This window comes from Argopecten irradians, chromosome 13 (assembly GCF_041381155.1).
Source record: "Argopecten irradians isolate NY chromosome 13, Ai_NY, whole genome shotgun sequence".
In the NCBI taxonomy this organism is placed as follows: domain Eukaryota; kingdom Metazoa; phylum Mollusca; class Bivalvia; order Pectinida; family Pectinidae; genus Argopecten; species Argopecten irradians.
The window spans coordinates 27,185,074-27,205,055 of NC_091146.1; the positions used below are offsets into that span (position 1 = coordinate 27,185,074).

Sequence of the window (19,982 nt, forward strand, 5' to 3'; positions counted from 1 at the left end):
TATATATGTGTTCCTTTTTTATGTTTTTTGTCATTTGTGACCGTCCTTAACATGTAATTGTATGGCTTATATTTATGTCTTCATGTCTTTATGTTTATGCAAAAGGGCAGGTCGACTCGAAATTTGGACACAATCTTGTCCACGCTGTTGAGAGTATTTCTTAGTCCCATTGATGACGATACATTGATAATTTCGTATAACGGATTTTATACTATTCTGGAAAAGAGAAATATTCTGTGTTAACTTATATTCCACCTAACCTAATTAATCCGATTTATAATTAAACGCAAGGGTAATAGTAATTTACACAACTCCTGAAGAACGTTTGATAGCTACACAGGTAATATTTCTTCATATGAACTTCAAGCAAAATTCACCTGAAATTAACATGAAAAGTACGCGAGAATTCACATGGAAACAAATTCACGTAACAAAATTTAAGTGATAAATTTCAAATGAAAGGTACTTCACGTGAAATTCATGTAAAAAAACGCGAAGAAATATTGTGTACGAAAATTTGATGATTATTTGATGGGAGGTAGGTGATACCTTGCCGTAAACATCCACGCAAATAGTTATTGTTACAGTACCTTTATAAATATATATCCAAATAATATTATTAATTAAGTAAATTACGAACAAGTATTTCCTAAAATGCTTTTTGAAACCTTTCCAGCAGCAATATGTTGAATTAATAGTGGACAGTTTAGAATATAGCAACTATAACAAAATGTGTGTAAAGCAATATATCCACCCGAGATGTCAGTTGTGCATACACATCTATCAATATAATTCCCTAGCACTTGAACTACTATTCAATTATACAAGGTACAAAGTACGATAATTGTTTAAAGCTTGAAATTGTTAGCTCTTTCATTTTTTAAACTGTTATACGACCTTTGATTTAGAAAATCCATCAACTAAACTGTCCTTTCACTGTATGGGCTTTTCTCTGGCACTCGAGTACTGGGACAACTAACAGTATTTACATATCAGATTTCAATTTAACCTTTTTATGATTTATCGCACAATTAACTAGTACGGCGCAGGATAGGTGTACTTTTTACATGATTTTAAATTTTTTCGAGGTGGACAGACGATCACTGGAATGATTGAAATCACATATATGTGACATTTAAGCTCCAGTGGAACGTTTGAAAGGTTAATAAAGCAAAAGTCGTAGACTTCTAAGGTTATCGTTACAATTGTTTTTGTCAGGCCAAAAAAATAATATGTCTGTTTAGAGTTACCCGACCGACCCTAGTTTTTACCCCCGATCCTATTTTTTCCCACTTTTCTACGAAAAAAACAACAAAAGGCGGAATTTCGATCTCAGACTCCGGTTGCAGCCATTATTTAAGAGTGAAAACACTAAAACAAAATCCCCCCGACCTACTGACCCTATATGTTTGCCAATGTAACCCTAAACAGACATTATTTTTTGTTGGTCTCATCACCTTATTACAAGTACCGATTCGCTTGTCGTATTATCACTTTTTTATGTGTCATCTTACTTCATGTAGCTAGAAAGCACAACACAAAGTGGTAATAGGGTGACATTAATCTCCATTGACATGTTATATATGTATATATACAAATGTATATTAAAAAAGCCGCATAGAGCGAAGCTCTACTAGCTATAACATGTGTATGGGCATATAGATTCCATTTGCACTACTCAAAATAATATAGTCTGTGTGCTACGGCAACGTCAGTCATGACGTCAATAATCTTGTTGCCAAATATAACGGCACATATTCCCGCGAATTTTCATACATGGCATGTTGCCAAATTTTGCGTCTTTACGAAAAACATGGTCGAAACTATTCTGACGTGTACATGACGACTGTCGATATATTGCTAGACACAAAATTCTTTGAATAATTGCATTATATGATCGGACTACAAACAGTTTTGATCTCGTTCCGAGGTTATAATCCCTACTATATTTACATTTTTACACCTAGCAGCGCTCTTCTGAGGTTTTGGCTTCAATGCATATTATTTTAGGAAAGGAGTCTTAGAAGTTTTGTTTTATGAGCCTTGGCTAGCAGAAATTAAAACGTTTTTGACTAGCATCATAATTCAAACTAGCTTCGTACTTTTTATCACTTAACTACAAAAACCTACACTTCAAAGAATCTCACGTCAAAATTTGTGTTACAAAAATCCAGCGGAGGCCGCCATTTTGTCCTGCTGTCCTCAAAATCCTGTCTTCACGTAATCTATCCTGATTGAATGTTTACCCAATACAAATCGCTCCATGTTATATTACGCTAATGACGTACGCTAAAATGTGACACAAGCGAAATCACTGGATGTCCGGCGTATTTTGTAAAAAATCTGAATAGTAAAGCGTTTCAATTGTATTTGCAGAATTGTAGTTCCTATGTAATCTATGGTCTATGCAGACAACAATGCATTGAAGATAATCTTCATAATGCACGCCATGAGATGATTGCCCGCAAAACTCTGCCATCTATATAAACCACACATTCTATAGAAAGATAGTTTAATGCTTATATTAACATTAAGTAGATGATTTTGAAGGTCTATGCACTAAACTTACGATGATCAGTTCATGTTGCCATGTTAACACTAGTGACGACAAAATATGTTACGTTTTGGTGACTGTTCCACTCTCGGTTAGTTTATGTAGTAGCATGTAGCTATTTAACAATCAAAGGCTGATAAAATTATTAGGGCCAAGGTCACGTGGCCTGTGGTCAGTCGACAGTGTTTTTGCTCTGCAATTGTCGTCAAAATTCATCTTTTTTGACTTGACTGCCGTACGTCATTTTTAGTCATGAAAGACATTGTAGAACGGTCAAACATAATTTTGAAGTGCTTTGTGAACTTTAATGAGAAAAGGTAGTTTTGAAGACTTCATTTTCTGAATATGGATTTAACCGACCCTAGTGACTACTACTATACATGTAATTGTACCTGCTGCCCCTATTGCATGATCTTAAAAGGCGACTGAATTTAGGATCTTATCTTTTCTCTTCTTCCTAACTGACTTTAACTTTCCTAATGCCTCCCTTGGCACCGCCTCACTTTTGGCCTTGAGTTGAGCGTTCGCCCCTGTGAGGAAGGCTCTGGGTTCTGTCCCCTGGCCGAGACACACCAAAGTCTATAAAAGTGGTAGTTTCTGCTCCTGCTTAGCGCTCAGCATACAGGGAGTGGGACGACTGGTTCGCCTGTTGTCAGTATAATGTGACCGGGTGGGGTGTGTTGCTTGGTGTCTTCGGCGGCATGCCTCAGTGATATAGCACTATAAAAAGGGCAACAGTTCCACTATACAAGAAGACACAACATGAATATACCGCAGTCTCCCAAAACACACACCTCACACAACATACACGCAGCACACCGCATGCATGGGAGGCCGTCCTTACATGACCATAGCTGTTAATAGGAAGGACGTTAATTAATCTGACCTCTATCAGAGGGTCTCACGCCCGTCCATCCCAAAGACTCGATCGTAGGACGAAATAGGCACAGAGGTAATGTTTACATTAGAAACAAACAATGAAAGCACGTCGCCCCGGTCGGGATATTTTTCCGTTTCTTTATACAATTGTTAATTTAAAAATTGTTTGAATCATATATAAATATAAAACATGTATATATCGTTTACATTTTCCCAAAATTCTATGAAAAACATCAATATACACGTAATGTTGCGTCAAAATGTAAACAAAGCCATGTGTTTTTTTTAAAAAGTAGTCCTTTTACGTTGCACAGAACATTTTCATACGCAAGTTCAAAGTTCAATGTTACCATGCAGTTATGGTAAACAAAATCGGCTAGTATTAGCGTATAGTGACCAAGCCTAGCAAGTGTAAATATATGTATATGAAGTCTACCTGGAACCTTATACCTACCCATCTACTTTTGTGTCAGCATAGTCAACTTAACCATGCCTACAGGTTCAGAAAAATCTACAGGAGTTTCAACGAGATTGAGCTCAACATCGATGTCAAAAGATTTACATAGTGAGGGGATGGAAAGAAGTCGTTAGAAGATAAACTAGACAAACTTATATCCTCCATGCTGACCAGGGAGTATCTTGATGGAAAAAATTCACAGCTGAAAGCAGACATATGTGCGGACAATAAATAAATAAAAGACCGCCTGGAGGGAAGAATACCCGACCTAGAGATGGACAGCGAATGTCTCTGATAAACAGTTAAGCATCTAGAAGGAGAAGTTTCAAGATTGAGTGAGGCGAATAAAAAAACAGCGCTAAAACTTAATGACTCGGAGCAGCAGGGGCGGATAAACTATTACCGTATAGTCTGATTAGAAGATGTGTTGGAAAAGGAATCAGTAGTGGAGTGCGGTGGAAAGGTTGCTGGTTTTATTACAGACAAACTGCAGATGATTTTGACAAAGAAGGACATCAACATCGCGCATAGACTTGGGAAGTTCAATAGAAACAAGCCCAGAGATATTATTGTAAAATTCGATATCAGAAGGAAGAAACATGAGGTTTTGGTTTGTTTAGTTTTACGTCCTATTAACAGCCAGGGTCATGTAAGGACGTGCCAGGTTTGTTGGTGGAAGAAAGCCGGAGTACCCGGAGAAAAACCACCGGCCAGCGGTCAGTACCTGGCAACTGCCCCACATGGGATTCGAACCCGCATCCCAGAGGTGGAGGGCTTGTGGTAATATGTCGGGACATCTTAACCACTCGGGAGGTAATTGGTGCTAGAAAGAAGCTCAGAAGTAAAGGACATGTGATTTTCGAGGGATAATCAGGTGACATTGAAAAACGCGTTTTGTCTGAAATGTGTTAAAACACGTCTAGTATTGACGGGAAACTGTTCTCAGCCCTTATAAATGAAAAGTAGAGAAGACTTTCTGGACACACCGATAAATGAAAAGTATCTGATGGATGATGGAAACTTTAAGAAATACTAGATACTTGTTCATATGTTGTGTTTAAGATGCAATGTACACGGTTGGTAGGACTGTAAAGGATTTCGTTTTTGTTCTCCATCCCTTTGGATAACTTATGTGTGTATGTAATTAAGTTTATATAAGGTGTAAATTCTGTGTGGGTATTATTCTTATGCATTTTTATAATTGGTTAAAATGCCCAATCACGGTAACCGATACGTTCATATTGTCTTTTTTTCTAGTAATCTTATATCAGTACTACATGTTTGTTTGTTTGTTTGTTTGATTTATTAACGTCCTATTATCAGCTATGGTCATGTAAGGACGGCCTCCCATGTATACGGTGTGTTGCGTGTATGTTGTGCGAGGTGAGTGTACTGGGAGACTGTGGTATGTTCGTGTTGTGTCTTCTTGTATAGTGGAACTGTTGCCCTTTTTATAGTGCTATATCACTGAAGCATGCCGCCGAAGACACCAAGCAACATACCCCACCCGGTCACATTATACTGACAACGGGCGAACCAGTCGTCCCACTCCCTGTATGCTGAACGCTAAGCAGGAGCAGAAACTACCTCTTTTAAAGACTTTGGTGTGTCTCGGCCAGGGAAAGAACCCAGAGCCTTCCTCCTCACAGGGGCGAACGCTCAACGCAAGTGAGGCGGTGCCAAGGGAGGCATTGGGAAAGATAAAGTCACTTAGGAAGAAGAGAAAAGATAAGATCCTAAATTTAGTCGCCTTTTACGATCATGCAATAGGGGCAGCAGGTACAATTCTAACGCCCTAACTGCAGTACTATATCGTTACATTTTTATCAATCGTAATACGTATTTACTGTTAATTAAGTTACTTAGTTAAAATTAGGTAACTTGTCTAACCACATACTTTATTGATTGTTGATTTCTTAATGAACTTATTTGTCTATATATTGATATTTTTTGCTAAGCATTCATATACTTTTTGACCGTTTTGACCGTTATATATCCGATTTATTTTCTCTTTTTGTTGCTATCATGAAATAAACTGAAAGAAATACAACTCTCTTACAACAGAGTTTTCGTTCTAGAGCGAAATGTTAACATGGCTAAATCATTCGTCTGACAATATATGTCATTATTATACCTCAAGTGAAAATCCTGCATTCTGATTGGTCGAGCAACGGATTGTAGTGTATTTTTGAGAGAGCAAAATTCACATTTTCCCTTTTCGATTACCGTCAAGCCACTATATGTCCGTTTTTATAAACTTGGTGGTGATTAGGTGAACGGAAAATAATATTATTACAAGCGCTTCCGTGACATCGAATCGAAATTGTCAAATTGTAAACAGAGCAGACGACACTAGCATACTGTAACCAACTGTCAGAAGAGTTTTAGGGAAGATGTCAAGTTTTTTTGATATACAGGAGACCCACATAAGGAAAATCGTGAGGAATAAATACTCCAAAAGCACAGAAAGAACCGTCAACAGGAGCGTGAGTCTGTTTCTGAAGTTTTTGAGGAAAAACCGAGACTTTGATTTGAAGAAAATGGACAAACACATTTTAAAACGATAAAATTAGGCTGTTTTATGCATCGATAAGGAAAACAGATAGTGAAGTCTTTAAAGTAAGGGTTGTCTAAATACTTGAAAGAGCTTTGTGACATTGACATTCACGCTGAGGCTGAGTTTCGATCAAGCCAATCCGTTTATAAGGCTATTGTGAAAGATCAGAAGAAAAAAGGTTTTGGTGGGATTGTTCATAAAGAAGCAATAACAGATGCTGATGTTAAAAACTATATAAAGATCCTATTGTGTTCAATACAAACACTCCATGTGGGTTGCAGAGAAAGTGTGGTTCGAGATTGCATACTTCTTTCTCTGTAGACGAGGACAGAAGAATTTGAGAGAAATGACAAAGGGGACGTTTGCTGTGGCCACTGATTCTGAAGGGAAACAATACGTCTACCAAGAAACGAGGGAAATAAGGAAATTAACGCATCAGATCTAATGAAATTTTGGACTTAACCAAATCCAGACGTGATCTATCTTCTGTTGACTGTGCGAAAGTTCGTTGAACGGAGAAAGTTTGAGTCAAACAGGCATTTATCGACATTTGCATTGATAGTTTCTGCGTAATTTATCCTAGCAAAGAAACGCTCAAAGATAACAAACTGAAATAATTCACATTAAAATTTTGAGTAATTCTAAACAAAACGGTATTTTGGGGTTTTGAAAATGTTACAAAGAACGGCCACAAATCGGTCTTGGAAATGGGTGGAATTTCAAAGATTCCCAGTAAATTTCCGCAGCAGACGATAATTACGGGACTTGAGCCGTCTTCCTCCAAAGATATTTTGACCGGTTGGATTGACGAGTGTGCTATTCAAAAATGGGTCGTATTTATAAAAAAACATGTTTATTCTATGATATAATTACTTGAATTTATAAAAAAAGTCTTGCAATGATATCCAATTATTTGTTGGAGATTGCGCGAATTGGGGAATGTGTGCTGTTTTGGAAGTTTAACCGCACAGAGACATGCCATGCGATCGCGACAAGCGCCACCTGGTAGATGGAATGTGCATGTTAACGTTGTATCACTAGTGTATCCGGCTCGAACCGGTTCAGATTGATGTTGAAAGCCGCCCCGCTTTTCAAGTTTCCATCGGCAATATCAGGTAAGTAGGCCTTGTTATTTACATGTATATTACTTGTTAAAGCTATCACTATCGGCGGATATTAGTAGTATTCGCTATCTAATATTTGAAGTTGCTGTTGTTTATTATAATTGTGTTTCGTATGCCTACTGCAGTACCAAGTCTGATCATGACAGCGACTGAATCAAGCGTTAGGCTAGGCCACACTGCATAGATTAAAAACAACTCGTAAACTGACAGTCTATTGCACATACTCTGAGACAGATGCAATTGCTACCTACTAGTATAGTTAAGCCATACCCGTTATCTGATGACAAATGTTTTGTTGATCAGCTGGAGCCACGGCTTCGACTTTTACATGATAATTATATACAAGACATTTCAAAATTATTTGTGTCAGTATTTATTGCAGGTTTACTTATTAAGATGAAAGTCAGAGTACACGGAGGAAAACCACTGCCCAGCAGTCAGTACATATTTACTTGGCATCTACCCTTGAATGACGTTTGTCCAGCTGCACAACATTCAAAAGTCCGACCGAATTCTGAATGTTATATGTCGAGCTGAACAACATTTAAATTGGCCTCATGTGATTCAAACTCGAACCCAAAGATATCTGATTAGACCATTAGGCAGCCACAGCCCTAAACATCATCTTTTTTTTACCTTCTGAATAGTTTAAAGTAGTGCGTCCTAATAAGTGATCATTAATGATAAAAGTACGGAAAATAAAATTTAAACTTGTATATAAAATGTAACTATTTTAATGTTCTACATTCCTTATGAGACATGCATTATAAAATATTGACAAATTCTGTGACATTTTTAAGTATTTTAACTGACATCTTTTGAATTCAAATTTATGGTATAGCAGTATATACGATTAAGCATGCATGTACAATGGCCATGGTTCCGCATACAAGACGTCCGACCACAATGTGTAATGGCGGACACTTCATACACATTTCACCACCATAGAATTCTTTGGTACATCACATTCTTTATCCATGAAGCCACATTTGCACGGCACAAGATAAAGAGAAAATAATATCATACTTATATATCGTACAAAAGTATTGTAAGGAAGACTCATTAGGAACCTTTACACAACAAAGACACTTTGGAATCATACAGATGGAATTGGTTTTAAATACAATTCACTTACATTTAAAGTTTTCGACAATTTCTGTTTTTTATTTCATATATATTTTTCCTCCAATCGATGAATACAGCTTGATGATAATCCAATTGCTTCATACTGTACATAACCCCTAAACATATTTTGGTGAAATATTTCGCATAATCAAGGTTTTTATCTCTACACATGGGAGAGTGGGGTATAGGGATTAAAAGGTGAGTTATTTTCAATCAACCTGTCTTTTTGCTCAAGGTTAGGAAGCATGAAGTAAATAAGTAATTGCATGATTTCTCGTCACTCGGGACTTATTACTCCCTCACTTTGCTCAGGGGAAAATCAATCCCTTATTACTGGTACACAATAAAAAAACCTTAATGTATGGATAGTGGATGTGTAGCGTCATACATAGCCTTCACTTCACCTGTCCAATAAGCTATGAATAGAACGGATATACATGACTGCATTCACCTGGCTTAATTATGATAGGCTTGCAATGTTTTTAGTTAGATAGTTACCTCAAAATCGGTTAATACCGTAACTTGAAAATATTCGTGACATTTTTCACTCGAGTGAAAATATCATTTATTTTTTCCTCAATATTGACCGATAAGAACACAACATTTACGGGGAAAATAACTTTTGGGACAATACCATTTTTAATATATATTATGAAACCATATACTATGTAATATTACATGCATCGTTCGAAAAGATGAAAAAGTCTTAATTTCAGCCTTGATCAATTGAATCAATCAATTGGAATCAACTAGCAAGGTAAAAATATAATAAACAGATCAATAAAGAGGAGTTGAAAACAGAGAAAGTGTTCAAAACTGTAGAAAAAAACTGAAGCAAAGAGTAATTTACAGCGCCTAATAAGCGGAAGCTGTACTCTGGAAAGTTTTTTTATGTGATTAGAAATCGATGATTGATAAGATTAAAAGATAACGTACACAACACAGCCGGAGAGGAAAGTGCAGACAAACAAATAGTTATTATTTCATTTGGTATAGTGACATATAGCTGCAATAGTGTAGCTCGAAAGACTTTTGGACAGAAAACGGTGTCGTCTTATATAGGACGAGTACATATATTCGTTCTAAGTGTCATGGAAAAATTAGGAGGCCAAGTGGTTTAGATGTCTTACATTCCATGGTAGTAAAAAAGAATGCACTCTTATTCGGTTTAGTGAATTAATCTTTCTCTGCATCAAAGAAGCGTCTCGCTTCGAGCACAACCAAGTAAATAGCAGGCAATTTCATTTTGTTTTGGATGTCATAATGCTTGTAGGATAAACAGAATACACGGATAGTATCTTAGAATACAAGTTTTATTTTGGTGCTCGACACGGAAAGCCGAGATGTCTCGGCACAGCCTCGTTATCCCGGCTTTTCTTAGACTTGCACCTTATATTGTAAGTTACTAACCATGTATTATGTATTTGATAGATTACCAAATAGTGCACTGTAAGTGTGAACATTATTCTAATTGTGGACTTTAGTATGTTAGGTTGCCATCTACAGATAGACCAATCGGTGTCTATATTGGATTACCAATACGTGTTAACGTTAATTTTATTGTGTTTATTTATAATATGAAATTCAAAGTAATGACTCAATAAAACAAACAAGCAAAAATCAATTGAATTCTTCGTTTTGTGTCCGGCAAGTTATCTTATACCAACAGTCCAAATTTGACCTGACAACAACACAAACAATTTTTATTGTAATGACAAAATATATATAATGTCGTAGACATGTCATTAGATATCTGAAAACAGTCAGATTTCAACACCCTGGATACTGTGACGTCCCAAGGTAAACACGCCAAATCGTTATGCAATCTTAAAACAACTTGTACTAGCTGTTAAAGTTGTATTCTCGAACTTTACTAAATATTGTTCATAATCAGTCATTTTCTTTCACGATATCCTTATTGCAAAATGATGTATTATATATTATCTTGTGTTTGCAATGTTGACTCACAATGAGAATCAATAAAAAGTAAATCATAAAAAGCAAACAAAAAACAAAACTGCATGAAAAAGATTCAGCTTTATAAGAATGAGAGTTAGGTAGAAAACAAACTTACCGGTATGTTTTCATCCAGTTGCTTAACACAGCCGATTGCAGAAGATTGTGTCTCTAACCGCTATGGCATTATGTGTGAAAACAATTGTCAATCGATGTGTGTTTTCCCGAGGATGACGGAACTGTAGTAATGCCACTGATCCGCGACATTGAGCCCACACATGCATGAGTGACTTCACGTGAAAGGATATTAAATTAACAAATGAAGAAATCTTCATTTCATAACCCATTTCGTTTCTTTCTTGAAATTAAAAAAAATCATATAATTCGAAGATGTTTAAGTTAATTTGTTTGTTTGTCTGTCTGTTTGTGTTTTACGGCCCATCGACAAATAAGGTCATATAGGGTCAAACTACACGTCATGTAGCAGGTCAGAAGACTAGTCATGATTGTATCTAAAATATTAGGATAAAACATAACTAAGCAAGAACTAAAATCCCCAGATTGTAAAGTTTGATTTTATATAACGATTGTGTGGGATAAAATAATTTTGGTCAAAACACATGAAAAACCTCATCATGCAATGTTGATGAAACGACACAATGTTAGGTTGATACGATGAACTAGAAAACGTTAAAAATACCGATCTCCTTGAGATAGTTGAAAATGCGATTATGTCTCACGACATGGAACAAGTAAATTTGTCTTCTATCAAAGCTAGAAATGTCAGTAAGAAGACACAATGCCCCCTTCTAAAACGGGACTGGGGCGAAGAAGGATGGGGCAGACAAAACTAATGTACGTATCAAAAATACATATTATATAATGTATAATAATAATAATAATATATAAGCCCACCCTTCCCGACTCCCTTATTTCATGATGCATACACTTATATACAAGAACCTATAACTGGAATGGAGAATACCGTTGTCGTTAGTGATAATAATGACAATAACAACATGAGCTACCTGATGACATCGCAGGCGCACACATATTTTGTTTTAATAAAAAAATCATTATATGTCTTGGTAGTATTCTTTAAAGTCAAGGCCGGCAACTCGGTCATGTGTCCTACGGCACCCCACTTCACTATAAGCAAATTATACATGACCGTATTTCGGAAATGTTTATCTTTAATTTATCGTATCATTGAATGCCAACACTAAGACACAACTGGAGAAATTCTGCCGATTTTCCAAACTACTAGCTCTCCTAGTCTAAAATCCCATTAGCATACTGTGGTGATAGGTCTTGCGGTTACAAAATGACATGTGGTCGCGGGGGTCATCTCGGCATCAATACTATGATGCGTCGCTAGAATAAAGTACATGTAGGTCAGGTGTAGTTACATTTTAATTAATAGTTTTAATATCTACTACTGATATACCAAACTGCATATATAAAGTCATAATCATATACACTTGTTAAGGAGCAGTTATGGTAATGTGAAATATCATTATAGTGGTCCCAGTTAATTAGTCAAGCAGACGATGCATTGTACACTAGGTATAGTGATAAACATGTCCAAGCAACCTTCGATATAAAAGTATAGTTAGTATATATATGTATGTGTTATGGTATCGAAGGTGATACTAATAATGTGTCAAGTACCTGTGCTAGGCCTAGTCCAAATACATAATAATCTCGCGGTATACATTATTTACGCTTTTGCTAGTTTTGTAAGCTTTGCTATTATTGTTACAAGACACGATCTACGGCGGTTATGTCAGAAAAATACCCGTCTATCAGAAACAAATATAAGAATGTAAACTTTAGATATATATGTCAATATATATTGTTTGAGGACTGACACAAGGTGTCATAAATGCACAAAGCAGTATCGATCAAATAAAAGCATGTAGCTGTGTAACGTAACGTGTTTTTGTTTCTTCTTGTATTACAGTCTCAGGTTTTATTCTTGAAAAAATAACTGAAAAGGCGATTTTCAAAGCAATCAATTTATTGAAATAGACGTGTAAACTACTAAAAATTACATAACAGGGATGTGAACTTTTTATTAATGTACATTCACTATGCCGGAGTGCCTTGAGTGCACAGCATTCAAATATCTATATAAAGTAGTACATTGATAACCACACTCATTGAAAAAGATTAAAGAGCAACGTGCTGGATGTCAAGACTTGACGGTCTTACCAAAATGACAGGTTAGTCAAAATACGCAACTTTGAAACCCGACTAGGCGCGTCGAAATCAGAAACACGCCTGATGTGAATAAGGCAATACTTCCCTGTTGAGTTTCTATTTTGGTCTTTAATAGTTTAATGTCCTATTAACAGTGAAGGCCATTTAAAGACATGCCAGGGTCGTTGGTCGAGAAATTCCGGAATATTCTGATAAAAAGCACCGACCAACGGCCAGTACCTGTTAACTCCCCTACATGGGATTCGAACTCGCGACCTAAAGTGGAGAGTTGGTGGTAGCTTGCCGGGACATCTTAACCACGCGGCTCCTGTGAAAGTTCTCTCACAACGAAATAAAACAATACCATAGAAACATGCTTGTTAATGTTTAGACCTATAGAATAATGTGTATTGTGAGGAGAACTGATGATGTCCAATTGAAGTGGCATTTGAGCAAACACTAAGATTGTACCGATGAGCCCGACCGATCACGTTTATACATATCAAATTACGTTTAACACACCTCAAACACGTTACTGATAACTCACAAAACTTGGGGCTACTATATAATTCATCATATAGTCGTTACACTAATGGAAACTAGCTTTAATAAAACGCAAGCTACCTCTGTATATGCCCATTTGTTATTTGACTGCATGCTTGCCTGCATCTGCCTAAACATGGCCTAAATAATGCACATTGCACGTGCTGTCATGCTCCAGTACTTTATTTGGCTTTCAGTGTTGTATTGATTTTCTAGGTATGATCTATGATAACCTCAAGAATAATTCATGTCATTTTGGAAGCAAACAACCGGAACTAGGTTTCTTTTTGATGTTTTATTAAATGTGTTTAGTTTACGAGGTTTTCAGGACAATCAATAGACTATTAGTCTGATACCTGTCGCCATGGATGTTAGCACACGACCTCTACAGATAACAGATAAACCATCTGTATCTATACACCATACGTAGAATAAGGTAACAGATAATATAAAGGCGATCCTCCATGTCATGCATCATTGACCATGTCATAAAAGGATTTCTCCGATGTGTGACGTAACTTTTTTATAAACCTTCGTAAATTGGATATAATTAACACAGCAACGTAAATGAAATGCAATATTTATTTATGAATGGATGTCTTTGTTCTGTATCTTAGCTACACAAACTAAATACACTGTGTTTATAATATTATAAGACTCTTTCATATGTGGATGTGAAGGATTGGGATATTCTACCCGAGGGCCACAAAATGAGGGTGAAATATCCCTATCCTTCATATCCACATATGAAAGGGTATTGTTCTCTTATTCTTCGACATTTTATTGCAATTTTACAACTTCATTATATTTTCCTCTGCTATTTCGAAATAAAATATAAAAAAACGCAACTGCAAAATTCCATTGTTTGTATGTTTTGAAGTTAATCCACCCTAGTTTCTGAAACAAATGTTAAAATTCTACATAGAAAATAGTAATTTTGTTGATGTTGTGACGTCACGAGGCTTTATTGCATAAATAGAAATGTAATACAGCCTAAGGCGTCATGTGTATTAAATGAAGAGAAAGAGCGATAACTCATCTTGAACGAAATATTTACACGGCTAATTTAACTTATCAGCACGCTTATAACCGCGATTTGGGTAATAAGGAAACGGAAGTAACAAATTTGCTAAAATTTGCTAAAATTTACGAGTGGACCATTCTCAAATTGATCGTAATTACGACAGTTCTGTTAATTTTATAATATAATTACTTAAATTTATAAAACGTTTTATAAGTCTTGATATGATATCCAAATATTTGTTGCATTTTTGTTATTGAGGAAATGGCTGCTGTTTGGGGCGTTCAAGAGCACACAGGAATGTTATATGACTATCGCCCCCTGGTAGAAAGTATGTGCATGGTAAAGTTGTGTCACTTGTGTATCTGGTTAGAACCGGTTTGTGTTGATGTTGAAAGCCGCCTCGCTTTTCAAGTTGCAATCGGCAATATCAGGTAAATAGGCCTAGCTATATATTTTACTTGTTAAAGCTATCACTATCGGCGGATGTTGGTATTATTCGCTATCTATTATTTGAGGTTGCTGTTGTTTATTATGATTGTTTTTCGTATGCCTACTACCGATTCTGGTCATGACAGCGACTGATCAAGCGTTGGGCTGTTAGGCTACACTGCATGGATTAAATTTAAACTGACTGTCTTGTGTACATACACTTGCCTTTTTAATTAAGTTTTTCCCAATATTTTACTTAATTGTATGATTAAATTGCTACCTACTAGCAGTGATTTAGAAAGTAGGGATAAGAAACTATCTCATAGTCTAACTCAACGACGCCCGCCGCGGAAGCTATCCCAGAGTGCATCGCGTTTCTAAATTACATTCGAGTGCAGTCTAAACGCCATATTGAAACTACGCTTCGTTCGTCCGAGGAAGTGGTCTAGTACATTTTTCTATTTCTATAACAAATAGCGTAAGGCTTTTCTCTTTATTTAAACTAGTGTAAACTACGCTTCGCAATTAAAAACTCAGGGACAAGGTATTTTATTCACCATAAAGTACTGCCTGCATGTGGGTTCAGTTGGTCCATATACAACAATTTACGTACATGTTTGCTTATTGATATAGATATAGTAGATAGAACCCTGAAACACACATTAGGATCGTAAGGGTTATCCCTATCGAAATATCGACTTTATTTAAGTAAAACTAGTCTATAATTTCCTATCAGTAAAGGTAGTTACCGTTACCTTACAACCATGCATTAGCATGATAGATAAAGAGAAATATTTACTCTATACTCTATAAATATACATAAAGAGTACAATATACACAAGGGTAGGTAATCCGCTTGTCAGGTAACAAGGGGAAGTAAACCCACTTGTTACGAACAAGGGGAAATAATCCACTTGCACACTTAACATCATTAAAACTAGTACAATATGGAAAATAGATATTATTCCAATATACACATAAATATACCAATTACAGTGGGTTACATATTATAGCAAATTCAATAATATCTTACTTTATCAGATTAATATACAAAGCATTTCTAACTATAATGTGTATGTAGCTTACCTCAACTATGGGTAAAGGGTCGCCTATGACTATAATGTATTACAGCACAATAGCAGACATCTACATGATTCCACTGAAAGATTTATAAATAAATCAATCAGTAACAAGTATAAAACCATACACAATTACTTTTAAAATACATACACAAATTACACAGTTACTAAATTCATACTGGATTTAGAGATATGCCAAATTTAAGTTACAATCTATTTCGAATTCCACTCTATACAAAATGTATACACTTACTCAATAATTAATTGAATAAATCTACATTTCTTAATTACCATACTTTAGATACCAAAATAATATGTAAAAAGATAATATAAAAAGTATTAGACTTACATTTGGGTTTGTAGCTTATTGGCGCGTATCATGATATATATCTCCAAAAAGGGGAGATGTTGCTCCTTCCCCAGATCTCAAGCTACTGTCTAATTTTTGGACAAAGACTTTCCCTCCAAAAATATATTAACCAATAAAACAACAGGTCAGATAGGTCAGGTCAAGGTCAAACACTGGACTTTACTCTACATGCACCCAGGACATGGACAGTACATTTAATAGTGGACATTCACAAAGACCAGTCACATGACCATACATACTTCATACATACCCAGGTAAAATCTATTTATAGCTCACCAGGCAGAGTGAGTGAGCTCACTCTACATATATACATTACTTGTATATCACAGAGCACTTACCACACTCTGTGATACATAATTCAGTGAGACATCAACATTACATTGACCTGAAAGAAATTACTTTAAAACAAATGAAATTAAAACAATATACAACCCATGTATCAATATACAATACAATCAAATTAATAAAATACCAATTAACTAATTAGTGGTGGAATAGTCCACTTGGCCACATACACCTCCTTCTTTAGAAAAACGTCCTCGTTTTTTATCCATTTTCCTCTGTAGATTCTTGTTTTGCTCCTGTAATGACGCATAGCAATGCATCAGCCACTCTGTCAGATGCTGTGTCGAATGTGCCATCCCGCGCTAATGTTCGTATAAAGTTGGCACGGGTCAACCAATCGGGCTCAGACTTTATAATACTTTTCTGTGACATAACAAATTCTCCTGTTCTTTGCCATGTTGGAGGTTGTCTGTCGCGATTTGACCTCCTGGCTGGAACTGGGGACTCCACTGCCCTATTCGCCTCGCTCTCGGATTCAGACTCTGCAGCGTCCTGACCATCCGTGATGCCGATACTGGAATCATGATCCTCATCTTGGGCTTCTTGGTCACTTTCCGTTGTTTCATCAACAGAAGGCTCTGGTGAGGACCATTCCCTCTGCGCCTCCAGTTCTGTATCCACAGCAACCACCATTTCATCTTCAGACTCACTGTCAGTGTTCTGGATTTCTGATTGTTGTCTTGGAGGGCAATTCCGTCTTGGCATCTTTCTAGGCAGTGGTTTTGGTGCACTCGGCTCCTCTGGTATTCGAGGCGGAAGGGAACCAATAGGTAACAGGAGATTTCTATGAAGAGTCCTGATCCGGCCTTCTCCATTCTCCTGTTGTACCTCATATACAGGTATATCCTGGTTGGGTTGCGTGAGGACAATATAAACCTCGTCCTCCCAACGGTTTGCAATCTTATGCTTTCCATCCCATGCTACCCGTTTCACCAGTACCCGGTCACCTTCCTGTATTACTGCACCTCTTGTCTTTCTGTCATAGTACTTTTTCTGTTTTTCTTGGGATTTCTGTGTATGTTCAGAGGCTATCCTGTAAGCTTCTCTTAACCGTTCCCGAAGATTCCTTCCGTAGTCAGATACTGACTGCGATTGTTGGTTAGTGTCCACCCCGAAGGCCAGGTCGATTGGTAGTCTCGGTTCCCTCCCAAACATCAGAAAGAATGGAGATTGGTTGGTAGTTTCGTGACGAGTACAATTGTAGGAATGTACTATGGGTCCGACAAACTTCCTCCAATTGGCTTTCTCCTTGTTATTGAGAGTTCCAAGCATATCAAAAAGAGTTCGGTTAAAACGTTCACATTGGCCGTTACCCATTGGGTGATATGGGGTGGTCCTTGACTTATCGATTCCTGTGAGTTGGCAGAGCTCATGAATCAGCTTTCCTTCAAAGTTTGCCCCTTGATCACTGTGGATCCGTTTCGGCATTCCATAGTGTATGATAAAATCATTGAAGATAGCATCCGCTGTTGTCTTTGCCGTCATGTTCTTGGTTGGTATTGCTTGGGCGTACTTGGTGAAATGGTCCGTTATAACCAAAATGTGCTGGTACCCTCCCTTGGATGTCTCTAGAGTAGTGAAGTCTACACAGACTAGCTCAAGCGGTTGAGTGGTCTTGATGTTCACTAGAGGGGCCACTTGTTTGGTATGTGCTTTCCTTTTGAGGCACCGATGACAATTACTGACATATTCCTCTATTTCCTGATACATGTTGGGCCAATAGAACCTGTCTCTCACTAAGGAGATGGTCCGGTCTCTAGCAGGGTGTCCCATGGTATCATGAAGCCCTTGTAATACCTCCATCTTCAGCTTTTTGGGGATAACCAGCTTATACGACGGTCCATCATCGCCAACCACCTCCTTATAAAGCATCCCTTCTCTCATCTTCAATTTCCCGAAGGTCTTGTAAAGAGCGGCTTCTGATTTCGGGACATCTCCCCATCTGGGTTTTACTCCCGCTTCAACATGAGGGATCCATGAACTGAGGACTGGGTCCTCTAACTGTATGATCCTCAGCTCTGCCGTTGACATCTTAGCGAAACTCATGGATGGTACATCCTTTTCTTCATCAGGGTCTGGTGTTGTGTGTGACAAACATAGACTCTCCACGTAGGGATTAGGCTGCATGACTCCACAAATTGCCCTCACAGTGTCCGTTGATATGGTCCGTGGCAGTCGAGAGAGACCGTCTGCATCTGCATTGCTGACCCCTGGTCGGTATACTATATTGAAGTTGTATGAAGAGAGGGCCGCTACCCATCTATGCCCTGTGGCATCGAGTTTCGCCGTTGTTAATATGTACGTTAATGGATTGTTGTCTGTCATCACTGTGAAGTTCTGTCCATATAGGTAGTCATGAAACTTCTCGCAAAGTGCCCATTTAAGAGCCAGAAACTCTAGCTTGTGTGCCGGATAGTTCCTCTCAGATTTACTCAAACCCCTGCTGGCGTATGCGATAACCCGTTTTCTTCCTTCCTGTTCTTGATAAAGGACAGCTCCTAGGCCTTTAAGGGAAGCATCAGTATGTACTTCGAAAGGCTTCTTGAAGTCCGGGTATCCGAGAATGGGCGGAGAAATCAATGCATCCTTGAGTGCTGTGAAGGCATCCTCTTGCTCAACTTCCCATTTCCATTCTCGGGGTGGCAATGCCTTCAATTTTCCCTTTACCATTCGTCTTCCTAGGTGTAGGCATTAAATCGGTTAGGGGTCGGGCTACCTTGGAGAAATCCTTTATAAATTTCCGGTAATATCCTATGAATCCGAGAAACTGCCTCACTTCCTCCGGAGTACTAGGGCGTGGCCATGTCTTTACCTTCTCCACTTTGTCGGGGTCCGGCTCTACTCCATCTGCTGAGACAATATGTCCTACATACTTGACCCTCGGCATGAAGAAAGCACATTTCTTCGGAGACAGCTTCAAGTTTGACTCCCGAATCCGCTGCAGTACTTTCTCCACCCTCAGTAGATGTTCCTCGTAAGTGTCGGAAAAGATGATCAAGTCATCCAGATAAATGAAACAATACGTTAAATGAAGGTCTCCCAGGCATTCTTCCATAAGGCGCTGATACGTCGCTGGTGCGTTAGCCAGTCCAAAGGGCAGTCGGTTAAATTCATAAAACCCAAGCGCTCCAACGGTAAATGCTGTTCTCGCCTTATGATCCTCATCTATTTCCAACTGGTGGTATCCGGACTTCATATCAAGCACGGTGAAGTATTTATTTCCAGCTAATGAGTCCAGGATATCTTCAATTCTTGGAAGTGCGTAGGCGTCCTTTATGGTTCTCTGGTTCAATTGTCTGTAGTCTACACACATCCTAAGCTTCCCATCTTTCTTGCGG

The 19,982-nt window shown here is 37.6% G+C and overlaps 1 protein-coding gene across 4 annotated transcripts in view; it reads left to right on the plus strand.

Annotated features, from left to right (window-relative positions):
• Positions 1 to 19,982, plus strand: part of LOC138306001 (cyclin-dependent kinase 4 inhibitor B-like) — a 637,657-nt gene that overhangs the window by 562,155 nt on the left and 55,520 nt on the right. The gene's annotated exons all lie outside the window — the stretch shown is intronic.